The following is a 22,220-nucleotide window of genomic DNA, read 5'->3' on the forward strand; positions in this document are numbered from 1 at the left end:
AAAAAAACCACCAAAAAAAACCACCTGTGCAGAAGTGGATTGGTTTCTGGAATACCTATTGTCTTCCTAATTAATCTAAAAGTTCTGGCCTATAAATCTACACAGGCTACTACTCTGAAACATGGTGGCACGATCTGATACGTAAGGGTGTAAATGCTGACAGTGGAAGATGTACATTTTTCTTGCATAAACTTCAGTGATTCACTCATTGAATAACTTACCTCCTTGTAGCACCAAGTCACACTATAATGCAGTGGTTGTTGGACACAGACCTGCAAAGCTTCTTTCATAGTTAAACCATAACCTATACTTACTGTTTGAATATTGCAAAAGCAGTGTCTTTGAAAAAGCAGAGGTTTTACTTTCTCATTTGATATAATACTTTTATGTGTAATGTATTCCAAGTTATTGTATAGTTGATTTTTAACCAATTACCAGTATGCAAAACACCCTGATGTAGTACTGGTACCACTTGGTATGTAGTTGCAGAATTTAAAACATTTATAATCTCCACTTTTTTTCCATTAGATCTTTTTCCTTTTTAGTGAAAAGACAATATAGGAATTGAACAACTCTCATTTCAATCTTTTATTGTGCAAAAATTAAAAGATTTTTTGTGGTCAGGAGGAAAAAATTTCAAAGGCTCAAGAGAATAAGTAAGTTTATTAAAACTAAGGTTTCCAAACCTTAGAACTAGAATCAACTTAGTCAGTTTTGGAAATATTTAATTGTTGTCAGTACTTTACTGAAGAGAATTTGTTTAGAGCCAGCTAATACTTGGCTTATAAGCAAATATATTGTGTAAGGAGTGCTTTCCTACACACTGCATGATCACTGCAGCCTCTCTCATCTTAGCCTAATGCTATCTTTTAAGCACTGCTGCCAAAGGATTTGTATCTTATCTCAAAATGTTGGTTTCATGGGTTGATATGAGCAGCAAGCTGGCTAACATGAAGATGCACATTTCCTCCCAGTCGGGTGAGAAAGACTCAATGCCTTGACAGGAGAAGTGGCTTTAATTAAAACTTTTGCTTTATTGTAAATCAGATAATCAAGATGAGAGAGGGGATTATGAAACCTTGCAGTTTGCAGCCAACCTGATAGGCAAATCTAGGTTCACTCCCTGTTCTGGGTTTTTTTGAGTACATAGTGCTGTACTACCACCACTCTGTGCAGGAGCAGGGCTTAGGGTTTTGTCTGAACTGTCCTAACACAGCTCTTCATTCTTCATGATGGCTTTTCCTAGCAGAGCAGAACCAAAACTTGCTTGCCCTTTTCTAAATAGCAAAGGTCAAAAGTAAATGACACTCTAGTGTGCTTACATTTTTATCCTCAGATTTGTATGGCCCTGACAAATTATGATATATTGCATTTATGATCACGTGTGAGTTTGTATGAGTCGTCATGTCTGAGTTCTGCAGAGCTTTAAAGAAGCACGAAGCACAGATGTTGGAATGGTGTTTTCTGGCAACCTTCCCCTGCCTTTATGTCTCTGAACATTGTTCTGTGGGTTTGAAAAATGTAGCAAGAAAACATTTTTGTAGACATGGATGCTCTAAATATTTGTTCCTTGAAGGGTTTTGGAATTTCTGATGTGCAGAGCACTTGTTGGTGGCCTTCAGACAGCTGGCTGATCATGTTGAGCAGGCACTGCTCCAGACACTCCATGCTTCCAGGATGGTATCTCATCCAGTTCTGCAGGGTAGGCAGGGATCCTCTGTGACTGCAAATGGAAGTAGGGGGTTTTGTATATTCACTGTGATACAATCACATCATAAAAGCACTTGAGAACTTCCATTCTCCTAATAAACATGGGTAATGCTCCCTGTAATGAAATTATAGCCACCCAGGCCTTTTCTCTCAATTAAAAAAAAAAAAAAAAAAAAAAAAAAGAAGCAACTAAACAAACCATAACTTGTGTATGGTTTCATTTGCTCCTTTGCATATCCATGCTACTCTTAGGATTTACAGGGGGTTTTGTGTGTTTGTTAGAGTTCATCTTCTTCAGTTGTATGACGTGGCATTGTGGTGGTCTAATACATGAGATATATTTTAAATAGATTTTCCCCAGCCTTATTATTGAGGATTATATTCTATAATAAAAACTCCATTTGTCTTTCCTGTCAAGATTTTGGGTATATCCACATGTGAATGATGTGGACTTCTTAAACAATTTTCAGGTTTGAATTTCTGTAGGCTAGCCCTTCATTTCTGAACCCTTCACTGCAGAAAGAACAAGGAACTGGGAACAGCAAAATTATTCCAGAAGGCCTGGTCCTGAGATAAGTCAAACCCTGCTGTTACAAGGAACTGTGTAGAAGTGTTTTGCACCAGTTTTGCAAAACAGGCTTCCAGGTAGGGATGCTTGCTCTGGGGGAAAATGAGTCTATGTCCTTCTGACCCTGAGCTGTAATCCTTCAAATTCTTCTCAAACAAGGAAGGCTCACTCTGACAAACTTCCTTAAAATAAAGGGTTAAAAATTCAACCCTTAAAGGGTTAAAAGAGTTGTAGATGAAAATGGATTTCAGTACTTCAGTGCAATCTCATGTACCACAGTTCTTCATAGACTTTAGCTAATTAAGTGAAAACCAAAAGCAGATTCTTTCAGTCTTGGATACACCTCAAGATCAGCATCCCTCAGGATGAATTCTTGGGAGGAAGATGACAAACTGTCAGCACTAGGTAAAAATAATGGTTTTTTAAAAAGATACATAAATGAAGGGTGTGACTAAGTAGTTGACACTTCCAGGAAAGAGAGAGTCAAGAAATGAATCAGCAAACATGAAGGAAGAATATCTAAAATGTCAAAGACCAGACATCTGTTATGAGATATGAATTGTCTTCTTGTCTTCCACCAATTCTCTTTTTTCTCAGGCTTCTCTGTGTTCTACTTTTGCAAATGTAGTGATTAGAAGTATTTGACTATTCAAACACTTTGATTCAGAAATGAGGAGAGAAAACAAACATATGCCATGAAATAAATTATGATGCTTATTAGTATAAATGTAATAGTCTAATATATTAATCTTTTTCACTCTTTGTTTCCAGTCTTTGAATTTTTTTTTCCTTTCTTTAAATAGGTTATCTGATACAACCTTATGTAAAAGATTAACAGAATTTTTACTGGTTGCATATTGAACATATTCCTGTTCATTTTTTTACTTTATGTGAAGTGCAAACTTTTATAAATGATCTTTGTTGGGAGGCATGTCTGCAATTTATACTATTGAGAGCTATTCAATAGCAGTCCTTCTCAAATAAGAGAATTTAGAGCAACAGCTAAGAGGGGATGTTGCATCAGCCAACATTTTATGCAAATTAAAATTGTTTGAAAATTAGAGCTGCTTGCACCCTCTGAAGACTTGAAAGACAGGAAAAGTGCTGAGAAAACAGATGGGGTAGGGAAGAGGAAGAAGGGAAAGAGGAAAAGTAGGGATAGGTGAGTGGTTTAGACCAGTTGACTATCTCCAATTCCCAGATAAATTCTGGAATAAGAATTCTAAATACTTACAAGTAATTGAAAGATCAAAATGAGATGAATTATGATCAGCAAGGTCTGTTGAGTCAATATTATTTCTTTCTTTGTTAGGATAGCATGTCATTTGAACAGAGAGGAAGCTGTAAATTTAATCTGCCTTGGCCTTATTAGGGCTTTTGATACTGTTATTTATGACAGTAAGAGAAATATGGCCAAGATAAGGTACAACTAGCTGGGTGAGTGACCTAGAATTCACATTTCAAACAAACTTGTCACTGAGAACATTATCAAAGATGTAGAAAGTATATTTTGGAAGGGTGTCCCTTGCTAACCCATGTATTGCCTGTGTAATGGGGAGTGTGCCATGGCACTGTGAGGGGTGTAATGCTTGCTGGAGGATAAATACTGCAGAAAGCCTCCATGAGCTAAGGCAGTTCTGGGAGCAGGAGAAGGAGACTAAGCATTTCAACAGGAAGATGTGAAAGATCTGCACCTGGTAGCAGTGAGCCAATACAAAGCAAAATACAGAGTGTGACTGTAATGCAGACAATGAATAAACATTGACCTTTCTTTGCCATCTCTTTCTGTGTTTTTCCCACTACAATATGTGTGGACAGGGTATTTTCTTATGTCCTTTATGACCTTTGCCTGATGGATCTGCCTTTGTACTTTGGACAGCCTCATTCTGTCCTTCATGCTTCAAAAAGATTTTTGCCCCTCGTTCATTTCCTCATTTCATTTTAAAGTTGTATACTTTCCTCTTGGGTTCAGATAATCGAGGACCCACAAGTGATGTCTTTTTAAGTTTCATCTTTTTTTTTTTTTAGATTATTCAATTGCTTAAATTTTTTTGAGGTGTACTTCTTTTCTGCAAATCTAATATAATCAGTTCCTTTGAAGTGTTGTCTTCTACCTTGGTGTCCCTTGCTCCTCTTCCTCCTTTTTTTCCTTTCCCCAGAAATGCTAAACTAGCACATGATGGTTCTGCTGCCTGACCTACCTGTGCATGCACAGCTGATTCTCCTGGCAGCACTGCTGCCCACTGGAGCTCTTCTCTCAGGGTGAGCTCCCCTGGCACAAGGTAACAGGATGTTTTTCCCCCCCCCCATGCTTGCTCTGCCACACATTCAGCCTACATCAATTACCCAATCCCTTCTCAGCTGTGCTAACTGGTCCAGGCAACCACACCTAGAATTTCCTACATTTAGGGGCTTCCATTTATATTCCTGCATTTCTTTCACTGGTTCAGATGTCTGAAGTGTTTTGTAGAAGGACTGTTTGTTTTCATTCCCTTGCCAGCTTGTATTTTAAGGAAATTTCAGGACTTATTTTAAGGAATAATCATACCAGATCACTTTCTCATTTCTAGGTAGAGGATTAGCAGTTAATCAGTAAAGACACTTGCTGTGAAAAAAGGAAATATCAGTGGAAAGGTGCTGCTGAAATACAGATCTGGAGGAAGATGACTCAAGCATACTCAAGAAAAATAAAAGTTGACAAGCATACAGTTGCATACAGTTGACATCAAGAGAGCAGAGAGCCTTTGGAGCAAAAGGAAGTGAACTGGCTGATTGTTGCCTACCAAAGAGGAAGGATAGGATTTACTCATGGGTGAATCTAGAGACTGAGCACAGTGGGAAAGAGCTAGATAAACCAATGGGTGACTGATGTTCGTAATCAGTTTGCAAATAACTTCAGGCTAGATCTTTGAAAATGTATTCTAACCAAGGGAGAAAATTCCATATTTCTGTGGTTTCGCCTTTAGTCTATGTTGTGGCAGAGATAAATAAAAATTTAAAAAAAAAGGTGTGGTAACAATATGAAAATGCTGTTGCTAGGAGGCTACTGGAGACAAAATAAAATGGCCAATAGCAATTTTCAGTCCTGAGCTATAGAAAAGATTTTCAATACACTAAAGTTTGCCTCTCATACTCACTTTTTTCTTTTTGTTTTTTGATGCAAACAATTTTATATCCCCTACATAATTAAAAGCATGTAAAGATTTAGCAAAACCACACTAATGTGTTTGCTGATTCTTTGAAGTTTGGAGTTAAAAAGAGTAGTTTTCTGGGGAGAGAAAAGATAATTTAGTTGATTTTAATGATTATTTAAGGAATTACCCAGTAGCTCCTGGTTATGTTTAGCTTTGTCCCCAAGAACTGATAACTCATCTTAAAATCAATGGTTGTCTAGTGACAATTATATAATTTTATTATTTGCAGACAAATAAAATATTGTCTTGGCCTGTACTGATGGGCAGAAGTTGTGATTTTATCAGAGTCTGGGAGTTTTCAGCAAGACACATGCATTGTTTTTGACATTTCTGTAAGCCTCTCACAAATTTCTTGTTATGCATGGAGCAATTTCCATTATGTAATTTGTGTTTTTATTCAAGGGTGAAATAAGGAGGCAGACTTGGGTTTTCATTTGGTTTTGGCTTTCTTTTTTTAATTGTCTCATCTTTTAAAAATATTTCTGTAAGAAAAAATAGAATTCTGTGCAAGTCATCTTTGCTGAGAGCTTTGGCTGGCTGAGAACCAGCAATACTGGCAGAATCAGTGTTTGCCACTTAATTCTTCCAGTTCATCTGAGTAAGAGGGTGAGGTCCTTGTAGATGTGAATTTGCTGACTGGGAGCTGCCTCAAAATACTGAAAGAAAATATTGCAAAGGCCAGTCACAAGAACCATAATGAAATGAGGTCTTATTGAAATCAATGAGTTCTTATTGACTGAGCATTATTTGTGCTTTCACAGACTTGACTATTACAGATTTCTTTCCATTCTTTACAAGCGGCACTTGTTTTTCTGAAAACTGAAAGTGAAAATAAAGCACATCATGAATGTAAGAGAAAAAGTACAACCAACATCACAGCCTCAATTTATGAGGAGCAGGAATTTTCCAAATATGTTTGTTGTCTCTGTCAGCTTTCACTACTACAGCAGTTTCAAATCAAAATTACTACATTCTCTCAAGGAACACTACTTAGCATTGTTATTATTATTATCTTTATTGCTGGCATGAGTGCTTACACAGTAAGAAGGATTAGGTTAACCAAACAGTTCAGCCTGGGATAATAAAGTAGCCTGCTGTGGGTTTGATTGGGATTATATAGACATTTCCTAGACTAGAATACATGTGGGAGGTGTAGGAGGTGTCCACTCTCCCTCCAGGAGCACCCATTTTACTTATTTTGGCTGCACTTTCCTAGGAAGCAGCTGATGTATTTGCTCTCTTTGCTGTCATGGAGGGAAAAGCAACATTTTACTATGCTGGGAACATCTCACCAGTTCAATGGAGGCCTGCAGAGGCTGGGAAAAATGCAAGTAACCCTCTTCTAGGGCATGCTCCTGTGTAAAGTCATACACCCCTCTTATTGACAGTCTCATGGATTGTTCTTTTTTAACTTATAAATTGCAATATCTATTAACACTTATAGACAAAAACAAAACACATCATAAAAGACTTGCTTTAGTTTATCAATGAAGAGTAAGACTAATGAGTGTCATTTTAAGTGCTGCAGAACAACCCTGTTATGCCTGTAATGCCATCATTTTCCTTTTGTATCTATAAGGCTGCACAACTTCCTTTTTTAGAAGCAGTTTTGTACAAAAATTGACTTCTCCTGTTGTGGGCTGTACTTTGAGTGCAGTGATGAACATGGCACACGGTGGAATTCTGGCCTTAAAAAATGTTGCTTATTTTGACATCCATACCAATTAATACCTCATCGAAAAATCACACAGAAAACTTCATGTCAAAGTGAAACAGCAAGGTATTTTCTCACCAGCCAAGCACAATGGGGGATCCTCTTGTAAGGACTTAAGTCTAAATAATGCCTTTTTCTCCCCCTGGTTCTTGTTTCACTTTGCATTTTCTTCTGCTTAATGGAGGAAATAAAGGACTCCAGATCTTGAAGGACCATCAAATAAACATGAGCATTTAGTAAGATGATGTCATCTTCATATTTTATGGATCCATGGAGAGCTGAATTGAAGACACAAAGGAAGAAAAGGAAAATACTCATTACTTCTGTTTCTGACATTAGCTATTCTTACCACATTGCAGTGTCACTTTTTATTTCACTCATATGGAAGAGATGCTATAGAAAAAAATTTGGAACATGTCAGGAAACAACCCCAAGAATGAAATATAAATATTCTCATCAGCATTGGTTCTGTTTCTCCTAGAGGTAGACCTTTGTGTGATGCTGCATGCTGAGAGAGAACTCTGGCAAGAGCATCTTCCATCTTCAGGTGTGGTGCATGCAGGAGATGGAAGGTGAGTGTCAGATAGGAAGAGCCAGGAAAGTGCTGAGGAAGGAAAGGAGCCTTCTGGAGCTTCGCTGAAAGCTCATGAAGAATTGGAGCATTATGTTGGTGACTGTGGTGGTTTAGGGTAGGAAGACAGTGCAGCTAAAGGAACTATCGTTGTGGAAATCAGACCGCGAGGTCCTTTTAATCTGTTTAATGGAAGAGTCTATCTTATTGTTCTGTAAAATTTAGGGCTGGGAACGTGCAAACATGTAACCAGCGCATGGCAAAACCTTGCCTATGGCTCATGCTCCACCAGAGGGAGCCAGAACTGTCTTTAAAACGTCAGCAGGAAAGAAACGCTGGGAAAAGCCGCAGGCTGAGCCCTGCCCGAGACGCTGCCCGTGCCGCTGGCCAAGGCGGGGTTTTACCCTCGGAGCCGCTTGCCGTGCCCCATCACATCAGGGCAGCGAGGACACGCTCCCATCCACCCCGGCTGCCAGCGCCACCTCCTCGTCCTCGTCCTCATCCTCGTCCTCATCCTCATCCTCATCCTCATCCTCATCCTCATCCTCATCCTCATCCTCATCCTCATCCTCATCCTCATCCTCATCCTCATCCTCATCCTCCTCCTCTCTCTGCGCCCGTGCTGAGGAATCAGGGCAGCGCGAAGGAAGCCTGCGGTGGCCGTGCAGAGACACGGGTGCCTCGCTGCTGGTAGCCCTGCTGGGATGATGGGCAGAGGATGCTGCCCCTCATCTGCAGCTGCAGTTTATAGTTCGGCTGAGCTGAAGCAATAAATACAGGAGGCAAACTGGGGGGTGAAACTGGAATTAAAATATGCAACACCTGGCAGTGCAACAGAAAGTAAGGATCCTTTCTGGATCATTGAGTCGCGTGTGAAAAGAGATACTTCCTACTGACTGAAACACTAACAAAACAACAAAGCCTCTGATTCTTCTAGGAATGCTGGTGCTACATGGAAAAAACCCAGACCCATAAAGTCAGATAGTGGGTGGGTGATAAAGGATTTCAGAACAACTTGGAGTTTTGAAATTGACTGCAATGAAAGTTAACTGATCTCAAGTAAAAGTCAGTGATACTAAAAAATACTGGTGCTAAAAAAACATCCTTTGGCAAGTAAGTGTACCTTAAGGAGGTCAGCTGGAGCTGCTGGTTGAACTGGAAGCTTAAACTGAATCCCGTGCTGGAAATGTGGAGCTAACTGAGCGAGGCTGTACCCTGAGGGGTCTGTGAAGATGCCTTTCCAGGAAAGTTTCTGAGTCAACAAGTGTCCAGAATCTGAGACAGGTCTGCAAGCAGGGAAGCCTGAATGAATTTTTTGGAAAACTTTTAAATCAACAAAATATAAAAATGCTGTTGTTTTAAAGTCAACAATTTCTAGCAAGAACAGTCTAATTTTTGTAGGGAAAATGACTGTTTATTGCATCACTGGATTTTACAAAGCAAAAACCACTGTTCTTCAGGATTTGACAGTAATGTGTGTGAAAGAGAGCCAAAACCCCTCAGTTACAGAATCTCAGGATGGGTCAGGTTGGAAGGGATCACAGTGGGTCATCTGGTCCAGCCTCCCTGGTGAAGCAGGGTCATCCCAGAGCACATGGCCCAGGATTGTGTCCAGATGGTTTTTGACCATCTCCAGTGAAGGAGACTGCACAGCCTCTCCAGATAAGGTGTTCCAGTGCTCGGAGACCTGCACAGTCGAATTCTCGCTCACATTCAGGTGGAATTTCCTGTGCACAAGTTTCTGCCCATTGCCTCTTGTCCTGTTGCTTGGCACTACTGAGTGGAGAGTACTACAAGATCCATGGATCCATGCTCTTGACACCCCTCCCTGCAGTTACAGACATGGATGAGGTCCCTCACACAGCTGCCTCACCGCTGGGATCCACTGTGTATGTCCAGTCAGACGTGTTGGCCTGAGCCTGGACACGACTGCCAGGGCTGAGGGGCATTAAGAGCTGGCTAAAAGAGTGAATGAAAAACTTTGTCTTAAGGCAGGGGAAATGCTCTGGCTTCTAGAGTATGGTTTTCATTTATTTGTAGAGGGGTGTGAATGCGTGTGGATGTACAAACACTTGCTGCGTCACACTCCAGGGTGGAGTTAGGGTGTCTTCCTTGTGCTGTAGTGGGAGAAGAGTGAAGCACTAGGCAGTATCTTCTTTCTTTGGCTCTTAAAAATGTCACTTGACATATGTAAAACTGACCTAATCATAACCAGAAACTGAATTAGGTGACTTTTGCCAAGATCAAAAACCTCTTTTTTTTTTCAACTGCTTCTCATGCTGTACCTTACTGTAGATCTCTCCACCACTTTGCCCTTTGGTCTGCTAGAAGAAGCCAAATACTGAAACATGATACCCATGAGGATTATGCAAACAAAGGGAATATTTACATGCAGAGAATAATATTGACATTTGCATCTGCCTTACAGTGTCCCCTCAAATTACACTGAGCAAGAATATATTCAGGCTTCTTTGTTAGATTTGCTTTGTTAGATTTGCATGCTGTACGAATTATGACTGATTCTTAAAAATACCAAGTGCATTACTAGTAAGCTCAGACACCAATTAATGTGTGGCTAGAATTTATAGCCAACTTATGGTTGACAGCTAATGCAAAAAGCTGGAAGACTGTATACAACCAAAATGCATTTAAAATGTGTCATGCCCAGCAATGGGAAGTGCACTCAGATTTTTCTTCAGCCAGTTTGTTACACTGAAAACAGCCCTTAAATTAAAGAGTAATTTATCCTCTTTTTAATGTTAGCAATCCTATGACAAATGAGTTGCATGGGAAGAAATATCTGTTAGAAGCATCTTATCAAGTGCCTTAATTGTTAGGTAAAAATAACATTTTGTCTGACAAGGGAAGAAATATTTGCAAAATACTGATATGGGTGGGTTGTTTTTTCTTGAGGATTGTTGTTATAGAAATATTACAAAATCATAAAGCAAACACTTTCAATGAGAAATAGCTTTCTCTCATTTGGTCTTCTTTCTTTTTTTTTTAGTTCATTTAAAAAGGGGCCAAAAAACCCCTAGGAAGTCAAAGGTTAGCAAATATACTAGTCCAATTACTGACTTTTTTTTTTTTTGGTTAAAGTGACAAAGGCAAAAGAGGCTGTGCTGACCTTTATGAAAGAAGAGATCCATGGGGAAAGGTTTCTTTCTGATAGACAGGAAGCTATCCAATTCAACCATTAAAGGTAGTGAAGGAGGATGTTTAAGTCATCTGTTATCCCAGGGAGTCAAAAACAACCTCAGGCTGTTATTTCTCTAAGGCTAAAAGTGTACTTACACAGATCATCTCATTTACAAAAACTATAAAATGCTTTCATGCACTCATTTTAATCAAATAAGCTAGCTATCTGTTCATGTTTCAAGGTAATCTTTTAAAAATATTTATTGTTTTGCTTTCAGTATTTATTTTCTCACTATGCACATAATCCCAAATTTCACATTCTGATTATTATACTACATAACTCTCCGTGTCTTCTCTATAGTACAAGGCTTTCTGTTTATGCCAAATGCATAAGTTCCCAATGCATGTCTGGGTATAAAAAATAGTTACAGATAGCCAATATTTACTAAAGCAAAGAGTAAAAATTAGAAGTCTCTGAGAGGTATAGGTCTAATGATAGTACAGACAATAGTACTAAAACTCATTATGTAAACACAAATGATTGTACTGTAGGATAGAGGGTTAACCTTTGATATTAAGCATGCTACATGTTCATTTAGAGAAGAAGAAAATACATATTTTTTTTAAAAAAATCCTGACTTTAGTGGGCAGAGGAGACATCCAGAGTAGTATGTACCTGTTAGCATTGTCTCTGTTTGTTCTCCTTACAATGGATTGAATGGCTGCGCATGTTCTCTTTTGTTTGTTAAAACTTCTCTTATAAAGGCAGCCAAAACCATTGTTGAAAAATGTTTTTATTAAAAAAAGTATTGTACCTTAATTTGGGCAGTGCTCTCATTCAGGACTTTGAATGAAGCTCATGAAGAAATGCAGGGGGAAGAAGAACTATATAAAAAATGCAGCTCCCAATATAAGAGCTGAATCATTGCAAAAATGAAATTTCAATGCCACAATACCCACCATAGTGGATAATGAGCAGAATACATTGGAAGGAAGGTAGTGTGAGAAACAATAGCTCACTTTGAAAATTTAAAGAGGTTTATCGAACCTTGACAAAAATACAACAAAAGGACTACAAAAGGAAAATTCACAGTGCTGGGAACTGCCTCGTGGATACCACGTGGCCGGTTCATCTTCAAGATGGATGCTCAGTCTTTTATACCCCTGAGGGTTGCATCAGCCAGCCCTGGCTCCTCCCAAAGTCTGTCAGTCAGCTCTTCTTTGCCATTTGTCAGAACTCAGGACATCCCTCTGGGTGTCCAGAGTTGCTGGGACCCCTGCTAGGGGGCTCAGAGACCCTGGCACACAGCCCAGAACACCAGTGGGTTTGATTATGAACCATGGAACAAATTGCCACCTTTACATGAAGACCTAAAAGCCACAGCAGTTTAAGTAGTGTAATAATGAAGTTGTCACAGGGTGTAAATGTAGGTTTTAGGATTTTTAGTATAGGGGTTTTTGGGGACAAGATGGAGGGATTTGGGCATGTCTAGCCTTTCTTCTTCTTCTTCTCTACCTCCATCTTCACTGGTGATGTTGGCACATTTAGATTGGTTTAGAGTAGAAGCTCACTGTCTAACATAGGTGATAGGTATTGGAAAGTAATTGTAAATATTGTACACGTAGTTTTTAGTATATAAACATAACACCACCCTGGGGGCAGGCAGAGTGCCTCTGGCTGTCCTGCTGGATGGACCTCGGGTGGACAGGAGAAAGAATTTTATAGATAAGATGCAATAAACAACCTTGAGACCAAGAAATGAAGAGCCCTGACTCCTTCTTTAAGTGCTGGGCTGGGAAAAGAGACTTTCGAACTTTTCTCGGGATCACTCTGACCAGCTAGAGACCCTGACAGCCTTTTATCAGTGGAGACTGCTTTCTTGTAACTGGATTGGAGGTCAGGTGTTGCCATGCTGCTCCCCCTAAGCACCAAGCTTTTCCATTCCCAACTACCCCATGCAAGGGACACATGTGCAGCCTTCTTTTTACCTGTCCTAGACAACCCAGGCTGTCTGATGGCAACAATACGAGGGGGGAAAGGGAACTATGGGGAAAACAGAGGGCACCTAAACTACAATAACATAACTATACATCACTAAAACTTTTCTTAATATTCACACAAGAGTTATCCCTAAATTGCGAGAGCCAATCATCTCATTATCCATCTCTAACAGCAGCCTGGCTCTCCCACACTGACTCCATAACCTAACTAAGTGCATTCTGCTGTGAAACTGAAGTGTAGTTCAAGATAAGTCCAGCTAAGCAATTTAAGTTCAAGCATTTTGGTACAGATTGTTCTGATGTGTGTAGGACATCTCAAATGCCACATCCAGGAAGGGAGCCCATTCTAGTTCACAGGTTGTGACTTCTCCATGCAGTGCAGTTGGGGACAGGGTAGGTGGGACACCCTGTCCCTTCCCCTGCCGCGAAGTTCCACAGTGTGTGGATCTCCTGGCCCACCCCATGCTGCTCCTGGTCCTGCTGAGAATGTGACAGCTGAACTTTGCTGTGGAGTGTTGATGGCTGGATAGTGTCCCCAAGAGATGGCAACCCGCAAACAAGTTCCAAAATAAAACCTTTGTAGCCTTTGCCGTGCACTTTGGGCTCCCTCTGGGAATTTTCACTGGAACAGGACAAACTAATAATGATCATGGTTATAACAAATGGGACTTCAGTACGTGCTGGTGGTGTTGATAAAACTGGGAGCTTTCTGGAATTATTGTCGTTTATCCACATGGCATGAAAACTAAATACAAAGCTGAACACAAGTCAACAGAAAATTTTAAATGAACAATTAGATAAACTTGAAATTTTTAAAAATCTCCATGGAATATGAAAAGAGTAAGGAAAAAAAGCTTTTACCTAAAAGGATATAAGAAAATAAAAGCTGTTTTGGAATTTATAAACAATACCTTGAGAGATTGCTTTAATAAATTCAGGAATAGAAGTGGACTAATGGGCAAAAAATACAAAAAAAAACCCACAATGAAAACTGAAGCTGTCTTGGATTCATTGATGTACATATAATACATCTTATAAAAAAGCATGGTTTTAAATACAATAAATATATTTTATATGTATTTTTATAGATAGATAGATAGATAAATAGATAGATAGGTGTATATATATATATATATATATATATATATATATATACATTTTCCAATAAATATTTCCTAGAAAAATCTAAAGTACACATTTATTGAGAAACATCTCAGGTAGGATGACATTTGTTAATGATTGGTGAGAACAATCTAAAGCTAAAAAGTCATCTTTACCAATGTATATTAAAAAAAAGAGATAGCTGGTAAAGATGTATAAAATTACCTCATCTCTGTTTGGAAATATGTTTCTCTGTTTTAGATGCTTACTGCAAATGAAGAAAAATATTTTAATGAAGTGAAAGTACATGATGGGTAAACTGAATCCCTGCTTTAAAGCTCTCCTTTGAGCTCTTGACTGTGGGGCTGACATTTGTGGGCTGAAATGATTCTTGCAGATGTTTAAAATCTAGGAGAATCCCAATTTTCATGCGGAATTCAGCTCAGCTGTAATGACATGAAATGCCACATATTGTATATACATGCATTTCTACATGCTTTTTAAAAAATAATGTAGCATACACTTTGTATCAAGTGAACATTTACTTAAGCATATGTAGTGATGTGAGCATGACACGCTGATTTGTGTGGCAGCATGAAATTAGTTTTGTGCTGCAGTATTTAATGTCTGATGAATTAGAGAAAGTTATAATAGCTCAAGGGATTTTCATCCAACCGGGGTGCTTTCCCATTCATGCTCTTTAATAGTAACATCATATTTTAATTTAAATGTTGTGTGAGATTTTTTTTTACTCTTTTTGAGAGTAGTTGAATGATGAAAGCTGAACCATGAAAGATAGTTTCGTGTCGTTCTAGAGTATTTATTACTTCTGAAGTACTTTTTTTTTTAAAAAGGAAATTATAAAAGTTATTTTGAATGAAAAACATTGAAAGGGAAGATGAGAACAGTATAGATACAGCATTTGCAGTAATAATTTGTTCAGAACGTGTTGTTCTTGCCTGGAAAAGGATTTGTCTAATTACTGAAAACTAACCTTCTAAATCTGTGATTTTAACCTTTGCATAATGTAAGGCAATATATCATGTAAAGGTCTGGTTTTCATATTCCTTTTTCACAATTACATTTTGCATTTTGGTTACAAGTGGCTCAGGAACAAAGGCTTCTTTCACTTTTCAGAGGTGCATGTCCACAGCTGCATGCTGTTGATTTGACATGTTTTAGCACTTGTAGAACTTGCTAGAAAGCTACTGAATTGGAAAAAAAAAAGAAGAAGGTGGAAGTGGAAGTATGTAATTGCATCCCCAGACTAAAACCATGCTTCAGTGCATTCTCCTTTCTGGAGTTTTTGTCCTGAAAGGCGAAACAGCAATTACTGTCAACATGGGACACTGACCAGTCCCTGCAGCACAGAGGATGTGGATGTGTATGCACACACACAATCTTTCACCCTGGATCACAACTCCTGGCAGCAGCAAGGAAATGAAATGTAATCTCTTTTGGCTTCAATTTTGTCTTATCTGTTATGCACTGGAAAATACTTTGGGTGACTGTCCCTATGGACTGCCCCAGTCCTTATCTCACAGGGTGATAGGAAGCAATTGCACAGGATAAGCCAGACTGTTTACTCAACAGCACAGAGAGCTTTACCTGGAATTATGCCTTATGCAGGTGGAATGACTTCTCCCCCTTGCTCACCTCCTGAAGGTGATACTTTGCCAGGTGCCCCCATCAAAGCACTCCAGAGCCTTACAGCAGCAGTGGGAAATGATGTGCAGGCACAGTGGAATCCTTGAGGGGGGAGCCAGCTGGGAGAGGCATCCCTGGGGATCTGGGGGTTCCCAGGCCTTGCTGCCCCCCAAACTGTGCCACCCTCTCCCTGCTGTGACTGTCCCCCTTAGCAGAGAGGGGAGGGAAAGGCAAGGGCTCACTGTGTTTGCCCTTTGCAAAGCTGGAAGAGCCATGACTGGTACATAAACCCAGGCACCAGGAATCAGCCCACTGGGGTAGGGAAGAGCTTGTTTTTATATTTCTCCATATCTCAGCACAATAGAACATTCCATCAGCTTTCTTTGCTGTGATTTCCTTTTCCTTTTTATCTATTTTTTTATTTGCCCAGCAGTTTTGAACCCATGATATTTATGAAATCAAAATAACAAGTGCGAGATAAAATAGGTTTGCCTAATCTAGAATATATTCAAGGTGATGAAAGGTTTGGGATTTGTTTTCAAGATGTTCATGATAGAAATTGGCTCTTTTGTTAGGAAACCATGTTTTTTCAGTGGTTTCAGTCTCCAGAGCTAGAGAAAAACAGCTTGTTTTTCTTCTCTTCAAGGGCAGTGGAACTCAATCACATCCTCCAAAATTGCAGATAACAGAAGGTGATATTTGGCAATGGAGTGCTCATGTGAAAGACATGTTCTAAAAATCTTTCAGCCCTCAGGAAAATTCATGTGTCATGTGAGGAGAATTTTTCAAATTTTAGGTTGTTGTTGTGAAGTGTTTGAATAGGTGACCAGAATGGCACATATTTTTTAATAACAAAATGTAAACATGTGTGGTTAAAGGTGGCCTGTCTGCACTCCAGTGAGCTGAAAGGTGAAAAATTAAGGCCTTTTACTGGGACTATGGAAGATGCTTCTAGGTTCTGAATGGTAGAAAAAACAAGTACATGTCCCCTTGGAGCCTTTCAAACCATATTAAAATTCCTGGATTTGTCTGGACTTTTGCTCTGTAAACCCCATGACTCGTACATTTTCAGGTGGGTCTATTTGCAAGGAGCAAGCCTTATTCAGGGCACTCCTCTCTCCATACAGCTAAAAACGAGTCCCTGGTCAGCAGAGTGTTGGCAGCACAGGTCACTTGCCCAAAACCCAAGGTGTCTTGCCCACAGGTTGCTGTGTGTGCCCACAGCCCTTTGTTTTAGCTCTGCAAAAAGGGTCCCACCAGCAGCACTGTTTAGCTGCACAGCTACATTTTAAAGCAGTACAAGGCACTGTTCCAGTTGTTTTGTACAATTGGGCTTCCAGTACATTTTCAGGCTCACAAGGTTGGGGATGAATACTTAACTGCTGCACATGCAGAAAATGACAATGAATTTTTGCATGTTCACTTCTATAGTGTTGGTCTTTAATTCAGACCAGACAGTCTTTGCCTGAACACTCTCACCCTAATTCCAGCTCTCAGGAAACAAAGGGCGGTTTCAGCACTGTATACACAGGGCTTATGGACCATGGCTGGCTGTGCAGCCACTTCAGGAATGGCAGCCATAGCTGTGAATGTGTTACCTTTTGTACTTCCCAGCAGCAAATCCACTGATTGTTCCCAGAGACCTCCTGAGAAACAAGTTGCCGAGTGACTTGTGATTTAGCTCCAACATGCAAAAAAGCAACTTTCAACCTCTGTTTTTTCTGCTTTTGTGCTTCTTTAATCTCTAACTGGAGGTGTTGCAGCAGTTGTCCTGTATGGCATTCCTCTGACATTGCCTCAGGTGCTTTTTTCCCTTGGGTGGAAATAAGGACCCATGATTTCCACCCAGCACGTACCTTTCTAAACCTGTGGCTATCTGAGGACTGGGCAGCTTTGTCGTGGTAGTTGACCATGTGATTGTGCCTCTGATCAGCTCAGCTTCCCCCATGTTAACAGGCTGCTCCAGCCCTGGCTGGGCAAGAGGGGATTTCTTTCCCCCCAGAGCCATCCCCTGGAGGGGTGTGGCTGGACCCTGGGGTCAGGTCAGACAGCCTCACTGCAGCTGGAGTCCCACCTGGTCTGGGGTTTGCTGTGCAAAGTGGGCTGTCAAACTGTAATTCAATACAGTCATACAATGCTTCAGGCTGGAAGGGACCTTAAAGTTCATCTGGTTCCAGCCCTCCTGCCATGGGCATGGAACCCATGGAACCCATTTCCCAGATGGAGATAGGTTTGTTCTCATGCGATCAATCTTTTTCTAGTAACTGCTGCCAAAGAGTCTGTGATGTGGAGAATGTATTCATTTCTCTCAATCAATTTTCAGTTAAAAAAAATAAAACAAACAGGATGGGAAATATATATTGGCAAGGTTTCTGGCATATCTGGTTCCATGACTCAGCATTTCATAAATAAGTAGTTATTTATGTCTGTTTTTTCCTTTGTAAATAATATTGATGTTTTACTAGCAAATGGCAAACTGTCTTTTTTTCTGTTGACTTTCAGCTGGGGCCAAGGAATTTGCATGAATGTTACTGTTTCTGGCATGCCTAGAGACTTTTCTGGTATTGTCAAGAACAAAGTGCTTTAAAGAAATGCACAGCCAAAGAGGATTGAAGATCTGTGCACACAATGTGTGATAAATTTGTCAGCAATTAATTTATTCATGAAAGTCACAATAAACAGAGGGAGCCTCCTAGGATATACTACTGGAAATCCCAAAGGTATTTCAATTTCTTGAACACTTGGCTATGTGAACAGAATTTTCATTAAAATGCATGCATTTTTGTGCTGGTAATTCAGTCTGCAAAGCAAGCTGCTGGGTTTTTTCCTCCATTCATACATGCCCTTGAAGTATTTTTGGCAGCAATACCAGGAAGACAGTCACTTCACCAGTGTCTGATTCTCAGTGCTGCATGGCAGAGAATAGGGGGGTGTTTATGATGCCTTAATGGCAGCATGGGAGCAGAGGCTGTCACATCTCCCAGCTAAGGGAGCAAGTCATTCCTGTGGCTCACATGGTTCCTCTGATTAAGTGCTTCTTGCTGCTTTCAGGGAGCCATTTGCTGCCCTGCAGTGTTCTCTAATTCGCACACACTTGTGTGCATCTCCATTTAATTTGTCTCTCCCCCACTCAACCTGCTGTGCACCCTAGTATGGAAGAGCAGACTTAACCTCACAGTGATCTGCTGTGGCCCAGTATTTCATAGACAGAGGCCAAGACTGTTGCTTACTCTGATAATTTTACTAACAATACACCACAGAAGTGTTACCAAGTTTTTCAGCTTTAGATTGATCTTGATTAGGAAAAAAAAAAAATACCCACAATGTTGTGATTAGAATAGTCCTCAAACTCCTTTAGCACAAACAGGGTTAAATATTGAAGTGAAGGGACATTTCATTTTCTATCATGGAATTACAAGTGGTAACAGTGATGACTGTGTAGCTCAGGAGGTGAAAAATGACCAACCAGTGATGAGCAAACACTGGCAGAGAACATAAAAGCAGACACATAATTCACAGGCCAGACAGCAGGAGATAAGACACTGCATACGAATAGGAATATGTGGGTGTGAGAGCAAGCAAGTGCTGAAGAAGGGGATCTGACTGCTTCACTGAAAGTGCAATTACACAGAAAGCTCTTCTGACTGCATTTCATCAGTAAATACTACCCACTGGCATAAAACTGGTGAAAAAACCCCAGAGATCCGTATGAAAATGGCAGGCTTGCTTCCATGCAAAATAAATTACAGTGAGAAAAATACCAATATATAACATCTGCCTTACAAATAACTAGCTTTGCTCCTGTTTCTTTCAGAGAATGTTTAACTTTGGCTCCAACTTAGATGTTTTGTTCTGGTTTCAGCAGACCATTTGAACAAGACTGAATTCTGTATATCAATCACCTAGGTATGCTGTCTGACTAAATGTACCTTAAACCAAGTAAAAATTGTGCTTCTTCTATTTATTAGTACATTTCTTTTATTAATATCCATTTCAAAAAATCACTGAGAAACAGAATACTGATATTTTTTGATTTTATTAACACCCTATGCTGTAATAAAATATAAGCCTCTGCTTAGTCATTTGGTAAAAGATCTTTATAGGCTGTGACTGCAGGTGTGACCTAAAATAAGAGCAGTATCCCAGGTTATCAGGACATTTTTGGTTGGCTGCAAAGAAGAAAATGAGGATACTCCTTCCAAAGCTGTGTGAGAAAGAGGATGAGACCCAAAATGAAGAGAATTTGTTTCACCAAGAAGGAGCTTCAAAACTTTAAATTAAATGAAACATTATTTTTTTAAAACTTTTCTCCCTTTTTTTCACCCAGCTCTTAACGCCAGGTTTTAAGGTTGATATCTGTGGTTCTGTGGCTTGGGATGAGCTTGTAAAGGTTGTTGTGAACTTCAGCTCTCCTAAGATGCCTTTTCCTGCAGGATCAGCACTTAAACCTAGAAGAACCTCTGACAGTCAGGGGTTCAGGACATGGGGAGAACCTCCTTCCTCTCCTGTCAAATGCTGGCTGTTCCCAGTTTTGTCAGGTTCAAGCTGACTGGATTTTCAGAAGTAGCAAACTCAGGTTACGCTTGATCCCCTTAGAAGGATTTTAGATTCCGAGCAGCAAGGGTTCATTTTTCACCTCAGTCAGTACTTTTACCTTTGATTTTGGTATTGCATGTCTATACTGCCCTATTTGTTTTGGTACTGGCTGCTATTTCCTTGTTAATGTATTGAGTTTTTTAAAGAACAGATTTTAAAATGTATATTTATTATGGATTAAGAATACTTTTTCTCCCAAAGTCACAAACAGACAAGCAAAGCATTTTGCTTGCATGCCCAAAGCATTCAGTGAAAGAAAATTTATGAGTAAAATGCATAAACATTTTTCATTGTTCCAGTTGGTGAGCTCTGGGTCACTTCACTAAGTTTGTGGAAGTAGCTGATTGCACTCTGGATTCTTAAAGTCAGACTGGATTTCCTGCTTATCTGTTTACTTTAGCTGTCTTGAATGATCCAGCACATATGGCCTGATGCAGTAATACTGGGTTACAAGCCATCTTGGGTTTTTTGCTGGAGAGAGATTCAATTACTGTGGCTGTTTCACTCAGCCCTTATAAAACTTGGCTGGAGTTTCCTACTGTCTTTCAGAAGAAACCAAACTCCTTCACTGGAGCCTTTTCCAGGCTTTTTCAAGTTTCAGGATGACCCCATATGAATATTTAGTTCCATGGGTTTCATTTGTGTATTTAAGTACCAATACAAATCAGTGCATACTTCTCTTAAGGTTTTAAAAATTTATTGTTATTATTGTTGTTATTATTGCTCTTCCCAGCTGGTGATACTTACATTGTCTGGATCATTTGTTTAGCCAAATGACAAAAAACCCCAAATTCTTAAATGACAAACTCTCCATCCAGAAGTCTCCTGGCTCAGTCTTCCAAATTATGTGCCTGAACTACTCAATTTTTAGTAGTGTGTTTAACATTAGATTTTTAAAATTATTTGAAAATCAGGCAAAAGTGGCTGAATGAAATATAAATATTATTTATAAAAATAGGAGTCTCCATCAGGATCTGCTGTTCTGGCATTGAACATAATAATCAAGCTCCTAACCTTATTTATTCTGCTCAGCTGGATTAATTTTAATATCATACAGCCTGTAATATTTGTCAATTTTTCACTTAATTTTTTGTAATCTGTACGATTTCTATTATGTTCTGAGGATGGGGCTTCATTAAATAGCCTTAATATTTGGCTTTTGAATGATATCTGTGCAAAACCTTAATTTGTCTCTCAACGTGACCACATTGGAGTTCATATTCAAGTGGAAAACAAAGTGGGCAGTTAAATGGGAAGTGCATATTGTGTGGCCAGACTACTGGGGTAAGGGACATTTATGGCTTTATTTTCCCATGCTTGCCTAGGCAATGTGAGAAGGTAGGTAATTTTCTAAGTAGACACAGACTGATGTGGTTGGGTGTGAGATACTGCAGATGTATGTAGGAAGTGGGCTTGTGTGTGGGACAGGTTATCCAGCAGAATTTCTCTTTCTGCATATAGAATATCCAGGCTGTAGGTGAGCAGGAGTGTTTTGCTGTTTGGGAAACCAGGTCAGAATAAATGAGTGACGTCCATAAAAACACCAAAATATCAAGTATGTGATATTGTATTCTCTGTTCTCTTTTCTTCCAGAACACTTGGTTCAATCTACCCAAAATAATGAAACAGTCCCTTGGAAAGCATTATCAGCCATGTAATCATAATTCTATCATGAAATTATAGTATTCAGATTAGGAAACCTAAACATTTTTAAAATCAAGAGGAAACTAGATATGATGGAATAAACAAAAGCTGTTAAACTAATTGCAAACTGGAATACATGTTTGACAGTATGAAAATTACAAGTGAAATACAATTAATGACTAGAATAGTAACAATCTGATTTTACTCACTATGCAAAGTTTAATTTCCTATCTTGTAAACAACAAGCCTCATAAACAAGCCAGCAGCTAGATTGATATACTTAATCAGTTTTTATTAATATGCTGGTGGTGGGTGAGTTTTAAACAATGAACAAAG

General features: G+C 39.4%; 1 long non-coding RNA gene across 2 annotated transcripts in view; it reads left to right on the top strand.

The window, feature by feature from the left end:
• LOC127059336 (uncharacterized) overlaps nucleotides 1-22,220 on the top strand; it is a 49,926-nt gene that overhangs the window by 17,429 nt on the left and 10,277 nt on the right. The window lies entirely within an intron of this gene.

This window comes from Serinus canaria, chromosome 2 (assembly GCF_022539315.1).
Source record: "Serinus canaria isolate serCan28SL12 chromosome 2, serCan2020, whole genome shotgun sequence".
NCBI classification, from domain to species: domain Eukaryota; kingdom Metazoa; phylum Chordata; class Aves; order Passeriformes; family Fringillidae; genus Serinus; species Serinus canaria.